The following is a 7,120-nucleotide window of genomic DNA, read 5'->3' on the forward strand; positions in this document are numbered from 1 at the left end:
CAACAGCAGAGGGCGGCAACGTCAAACAGCCATCAACCGGTCAAATGCGGTGGCGCGGCGAGTGAAGCAAGACGGTAATGTTCACTGCGTACGTACGTAGGCGCCACCCACCGCCACCGCGCCCGGTGGGTGCAGCGCCAGCAAGCGCCGGGGCCCGCCAGGGGGTGGGTGCGGCGGCGGCGGCGCGGCGCGGAGGACCCGAAGGGCCCCTGCTCGGCTCGGTTCGGCCCGGCTCGGCTCCAGCGGAGCGGGGCTGGGCTCACCCGAGGCTCGCGGCGGTGGCGTGGCGTGGCGCGGCGCCGTGCGGCGCGGCGCGGCCCGCGCGGCCCGTTTCAACTCGCCTCACTCACTCGGTTCAGTTGCAGGGGGAGCTTCGGCGGCGTCGACGCCTCCGGACGGACGCCTTGAGACTCGTACACCTCGACCCGCGCCGCCGGGACGCCCGCCGCGGCCGCGACCCGTTGTGACGTGCTGCAGCACGCGCGCGCGCTGTGCGAGGGGGGGACGTTAAGCGCTAGAGCCCGCTGAAGTGTCAGTGCCGTGTGTGTATGTGTTTGTGTGGAGGGTCAGTGTCACACCCCCCGCGGCGTGACGGGCCAGTGTCTCTGTTGTGACAGTGAGCGTGACAGTCACAGTGTCGGAGGCCCCTCGCTGGGCCGGGCCGGGCGTGCAGAACCCAAGCTACGGATTAAGTCGACGACACCGCTCTATGGAATAAGTTCAAGGTGAGTGCGACCAAGCAGTGGTGGTGGGGTGTGCTTCGTGCGCCCACTCAGGTTATGCCCGGCGCTAACCCCGCGCACGCTCCCCAGGGCAAGCCTTACCTACGCAGATGCGACGCGGAGCCCCGCGGACTCGGTCTCGCACACTATGGGGTTGTCATGTAAGCCCGGAGCATCCTGCCTGAGCCTAGAGGCGTTGTCGCGGTCCTGGGCGTCCTGGGCCCTTGGTCCCCCGCCCGCGAGCCCCTGACCCCGTTAAGCCCTGCCCTGCTGGCCGCCCTTGCGCCCTGCGGCCACCCCCCGCCACCCCCTGCGCCGCAGGCTGCGCCCCCAACCCAACCCCTGCAGCCCCCTGACACGCTCCAGCTGGCGGGACGCTGCTGCAGACACGGCTGCTGCAGCCTCCCGGGTGGGGGAGGGGCGTAAGCTAGCGCAGAGCTCCTCGTGAGGGACATTAGTGCACGAGGGGCGGGAGCGGGACCACCGGGGCCGGGACCACCAACGAGCAGCCTCACGCACTTGGAGAGGTTATGTGTGGCCCAAAGTGGGAGGCGCCGCCAGCAGCAGTCCAGTCCGGAGCGCCCAATCGATGGCAGGGGGGTGAGGTTGGAGGGGGCGGGCAAGTCGCACGGGATCAGCTGATCTGTTTGCAGCCCGCGCGCCGCCCATGAGGCCCCTCTTTACAGTACGCTCCCTGCTGCAGGCTACATCCACAGCTTCGCCTCCTCCTCCCCTCGCCGCCCCACCACCCCTCCAGGCGGCAGCCAGCGTTGCCAGATGACGAGAAGGACGTCGCCGTCGCCTCCTCCATCCGCAGCCGCCACTCTGTGCTGGAATTTGGGTGGGAATGCACCGAATGCGTCCGCATGTTCAGCTGGCCGCTGAGGAGAGAAGCCGGGTCATGATGAAGGGCAGCAGCAGCAGCGGCAGCGTGTTTGCAGAGTACAACAACACACACGTACACACACACACTCACAGTCGTAGTGGTAGGATGATGTGCGCGGCGCGGGCCAGCGGGGCCAGCGCGCGGAGCCCGCATCCAACACAAGTATGGTTTGTGCGTGGGAACAAGTCCGGCTGAGGCTGAGGTGGCGGGGCGGGGCGGGGCGGCCTGAGGATGAGGCGCGGCGGCTCATGAGCGAGGCGCCCCGCCCCGCCCGGCCCCGCCGCTGCGACCGCGAGCGGATTTATAGGCGACGACAAAATGTTTGTATTCGTACAGTGTCGTACAGGAGGTGGAGGTGTTGGTGGCCGGGGCTGGTCATCGGCGAGTTGTTTGTCACACCACACGGTCGCCGCCGGAAAGATCCGATTCACACGACTTTTGCATCCGCGCATCCTCCTCAGTGCTCGCGACACTTTACCCTTGGAATCGACTCGGGGCGCAGCCAAGCCGGTCGTGCGAGTGCTTCTGCTGGCCCTAACTGTTTGTTGGGAGTGTAGCTGTAGCGTAAGTAGCGTGATCATGTGCGTCCTCGGCTCCCCTAATACACCTCGGTTCCGATGGGCTATCCATTTTCACCGCTCACTTAGTAGGCATTAAAGCCGGGAGCGATGCGGGGTGGTATGGGTGAAGGGAGAGGGAGAGGACGGCCAAGTTTTTGATGTCGGGTTGTTGGTTGGTTGGTTGGTTGGTGGTGTTGTTGTTGTTGGCTGCTTTCGCTGATGCGTGCCTTACGCGGCTGTCGGCGGGGCTTAATTGATCGTGTGCGTGTGTGTCTGTGTGTGTGTTTGTGAGTGCACGCTCGCGGTTTTTTCTCTGCCATGCTCCTCTCCAGCTCATCTTCTAGCCCCTCTCTATACCCCGGCAGCTGCGCCTTCCCACTCAGGTCGATGTATCGATTGTGTGTGTGAGGTGGACGCCATTAGACGCGCCGTGTCCCGCCGCGACCTTGAGGGGCAATAGCGTCGTAACAATCAGGGGCGTCCAGAGAACGATTATGAAAGGCACATCATGTCATGTTCAAGTTGACTCAGAACCTCCCTGTTATATTTCAGCCTGCTCGCGCTGCCGCAACGTCAACCCCTGCTTAGATTGCCCGACAAAATGGCAAGCGTGTTCAACCTTAATCGGTTTCCCAACCGCATGGTGGCCCACGACGACACCCACGAGCTAACTACGTACACGATATGGTTGTCACTGTCTAGGAAGTGCAGTAATAATGCCGAGTCCTGGCGATGCCGCGGCAGCAGGCAAGAGCGACTTGTTTCATTTCTTTACGTCATCCATTTAACGCTCCTCTTCCTTATTCCTTCCCCTTTCCCCTTTTCTCCCTCTCTGTACCCTCCCACTTTGAGGCCCTTATGACCTCCCTCCTCATTTCAGGTGACGAATTGACCTCCTGAAGTCGTGAAGCATGCTGAAACTGAAGCAACGAACGACGACCCTCTCTCCTCCCCCTCCTCCTCCAACGGCCCCGCTCCGCCTGCTGGTTGAACTCAGGAAGTCCTGCGGCGATGTCGTCGCACCCCTTAATGGCGCCGTTCTCCCGGGTGGCGTGGCCAGGAAGGTCAGGTCGCCGCCGAGGAGGCGCTGGCTGCGCTCTGCCTCACGCGACCGCTGCACTGCACAGCCCCGCGATGTTGTTGTTGTCGGCGCGGTGCTCTCTGGAGGCGCACACACGCTCGTCACTCGAATTTCACCAGCCAGGCAGCAGCAGCAGCAGCAGCAGGGGCGGTGTGGCGTGGCGGCGGGGGAGCGCTCGGCGGGCTCCTTCATGTCAGTGGGCATACGGGTCGAATGGGAGGCCTGCCCATGGGGCCTGCAGGCCTGCCCCGCCTGCCCGCGCACACACACGCGCGCGCTCGCCCGGCCGGAGCAGGGATTGCTCCTAAACCCCATGTTTCGCGCTCCAGTGAGCCCCACCCCCTGAGGCTCACGGACGGTCCCCGCGGCGGGCCGGAGGCTCCCATGTGTGTTTACTGGCCGTCGTGGAGGATACACAAGAGGCTTACGGACGCCCCCCCTCTCGGTCCCGCCGACCCGCATCGCGCGAATGTAAGGCATATTTGGAGCGGCAGCCGCCGGGCCCGGTCGGGGCCATCGCATGACGGAGCCCGTCGTACTACTACACCCGGGGCTGTCGTCAGCGGAGAGAGCGGGCGCCCCCAGAACGTGAACATGTGCCCGAGGAAGTCACCAGCATTCTCCCGGGGGGAGGTCGCCCATACCCCATATTGTACTTCCGATGGGGCCCGCATTATAGGGCTGTGTGCGATATATTTTGATATCGCGGTACGATATCGATCAAGCATTGAATCTTGATGATTAGTTTTGAGAAGTATAGCAATATCGAAAATTAAAATTTAAGAATTAAAGAAATCTTGGTATTGAGCGAGCAGTGTTGAGGCGTCATATCTCGCGTCATATTGACGATTGACGGCCTCGCTACATCACGATGATATCCTATCGAGATATAGCGCATAGCGCTGCTCGCTGCAGCTCGAGCCCGCGCGCCGCCCCTTTCGTTTTCGTTGCCTTTCCCACCGCCGGCCGGCCCGCGGCCCGCGGGGCTGGGTCCGAGTTAGCCGCCACGCGGCTCCTGTGCGCGCGCCTCTGGGCCCGCGGGCCCGCGGCGGCCGCCGCCTCGGACGCGGCCGATGCGACCGCTCATCCTCGGAAGCAATTGATTTGGGTTGAGGGGCCGAGTTGGTCGTCGGGGCCTGGCTGGCCGCGGCATCGGGCTGTGACGCCGGAAAAAATCTAAAACAATGAAAGCAAAGGAACTGGGATGAGAGGCAGGTGGGCAGGAGGGGACTGCTGCTCCTGAAGCAGCTGAGAGTCCGCGGCCACCGGTCACGCAGCGGTTTTTTACCAAAACAGAGAAAGTCACTGCAGGGCTCAAATTCGGGGCGATACGAGGCCAGTAAGGCAGTTCTTTGAACCCGCGACAAGTCCCCTGCGCCCTGCTGGTGGAGGGGGTCCCCCTTCACCTTTGCGTGCACTGCACACCGTGATCCCCCGCCTCCTCCCCCCCTTACTCACCGTCGCGGACCGAGTCACACGCACACAAGGGGCGCTATTTTCGTAAGAGAGGGGCTGAAACTTCAACCCCTTTTCGGTCCTTTTTATTTCCCCCCTCTGGCCTCTCTTCCACGTGAGCGTGAGCAGAGGCGAACCGCAGAAAAGCGCCACCACTCGCCACCACGAAGAAGTCTAGGTGTACACAGAATACAGTACTTTACTTTGTGGCGGGAGCGTACGAATACCCTCCCATACCAGGCCTCCGGACACGACGCGGCATCAGGCAAGGCCAGAGCAAGGCAAGGCACGCACTGCGCATAATCAGATGCGCCTTACAATGTATCGGGGTGCGAGAGAGACGGGTGGTGGTGTGCCCGCACTAACCTCCGTCGCCCAGTCTCTCTCGCACTTGTTGGTCCGACGCCACTGTGCATACCGATGAATACCCGATCAGCCCTAAGCCGACGCGCCGCCGGAAACGAAGGTCCCCGGTCCCCCTCTCCCCCTCTCTCATCACGACACGTCTCGCCCAAGAGGAAATCCAAGATTGTCTACCCTGCCAAAAAGAACAACAACCATGCGGCACGGTGGTGGTGGTGGAGGGGCAAGGTGGTGGTGCTGTCTCCTGGGGGCGTTGGCTCCTCCGCCGGCGCGGCGGGGCTCTTCGCCGCTCTTCGCGCCTTTACTTGTCCGTCCGGCCGTCACTTCGGCCTGCTGTCACGTCTCTGATCGATCAAAACGACGGCGGCGACGACGATGTCGCTGTCGTTCGCCGCGCAGCCGCCTCCGACACAACAATGCGAAAACGCCTACAGCGCGCGCTGTATACGCCGCGCCCCGCCGTTGGGAATGGTCAGGGGCCACCACCGCAGTGTGGCTCCGGCAGGCACACCGCCGCAGAACGGGGCGCGGGCGCCGCGTTTTGTCTGTGAGCGATAAAGTACCCGGCTCGTCCGGCCGGCCTTTGTCGCCGTCCTCCGCCTCGGGACTCTTTTATAGGCGAGTGGGATAGACTTTAACTCGTCGGGGGGAAAGAAAGGAAGCGACGGGGGGGGGGGGGGGGGGAGGTACTTTTACGCGCACGGACACACACAATGTGTAGGAGTCGCACTCCCACCACCTTTGGCAGGGTCCTCTCCTGCATGCTTTCGTAATATATAGCCATACGATACATGAATACACACAGATTCATGATGGTGAAAAATACACACAACACAACGATTTTGTGAGTGTGTTCTGCGAAGGGAAGATGATCGACGGGCAAGTTTTCGGACACTCATGGTGGGCTTACAAACTCGGTAAATACAGTGTGTGCTCAGTTTTCGAGCACAAACATAATATGGTCAGTGTAAGCACAAGGTACAAGCACTTATGTATTTTACCGTGAGACTCCGTCACAGTGTCGCGTGCTTCGTGGGGGCGCAGAGACCACTCCATCTTATAATGCCCACTGGGTCGTTTAGGACCTATGCAGTAATTTCCAATATCCATGCGGCAGGTGAGGGGGGTAGGTTCATGCCGGTCGTCCCATGCCCCCTGCAGTGCAGTCGCACGGCTGTGGCACGTATTGCCCCCCCCCTCCCCCAATCCTCTATTCTCTCCACCTATCGGGAGAAGGACTTTACCAACACACAAGTGTGTGTGTGTGTGTTTTGTGTGTGTGTGTTCGGGGAAAAGCGGGCGTGGTAGGGGGTTGGGCGTCAGCGACCCTTTTCTAAGAATCGTATCACCAAATGCGGATGCTGCTGCTCGCTGGGAAGGGATAGAGGGCGGGACGGACGGGACGTGTTGCTGTCCACGTCGCCGCCCGCGGCGCTGAACTGTTAAGAAAATTAAGTTTGTTTTAATTTCTTTGGCAGAATCCCCCTCAGTAAAAGAAAGATGCGGTGTGCTCCAAACGTGTGTACACAAGCCCTGTCTGCAGCCGTGGCGGCTTATGGCTCCGTGCGAGTAGGCAACCCGTCCGCACGGCTGCATGCGGGCTAGTAGTATAACAAAAAACGTACAAAAAATAAATACATAAACGCCTTCTTCAGTTTGTACAAGTTGATTATATTACTGAAAATGTATTCTCTGCAAAAAGAAAAATCGCACTGCGGCCTACCTCGTCATTTGTGCTTGAACAGTACTCAGTACTCAGAAAGTAATGGGTCGTTTCGCCGGCAGTGACTCTTTCCAGACGTTGGAACGGATACATCGCGAGCGTTGCACGCGCTCTATGGCGTCTTAGCCGACTGGACACAGAGCCCTGTTCTTCTCCCGCACTTTCTCACCCTCTCGTCTGTCACCACCCGCCCGCGTCTTATCCATATGGTCTCATCTCGCCCTCATAGAGGCGATGATGAGCGCGCTGAACAGAGTTTCCTTCTGACAGTGTACCGCTAATTCTGCGCTCAGGGGGGGTTCGAACTGTGCTCGGTTAATTACGGGCCCA

General features: G+C 61.0%; 1 protein-coding gene across 3 annotated transcripts in view; it reads left to right on the forward strand.

Moving 5' to 3' along the window:
• Positions 1 to 330: 330 nt before the first annotated feature.
• The window catches only part of LOC113208291 (growth arrest-specific protein 2-like), a 72,253-nt gene continuing 65,463 nt past the window's right edge, over positions 331 to 7,120 (forward strand). For all 3 annotated transcript variants that reach the window (XM_052266984.1, XM_052266985.1, XM_026425236.2), the window contains exon 1: positions 331 to 725. The gene's annotated coding sequence lies outside the window, so the exon portion shown is untranslated. The remainder of the gene's footprint in view (positions 726 to 7,120) is intronic.

The sequence above is a fragment of the Frankliniella occidentalis genome, unplaced genomic scaffold, assembly GCF_000697945.3.
Source record: "Frankliniella occidentalis isolate FOCC.00 unplaced genomic scaffold, Focc_3.1 Scaffold45, whole genome shotgun sequence".
Taxonomy (NCBI): Eukaryota; Metazoa; Arthropoda; class Insecta; order Thysanoptera; family Thripidae; genus Frankliniella; species Frankliniella occidentalis.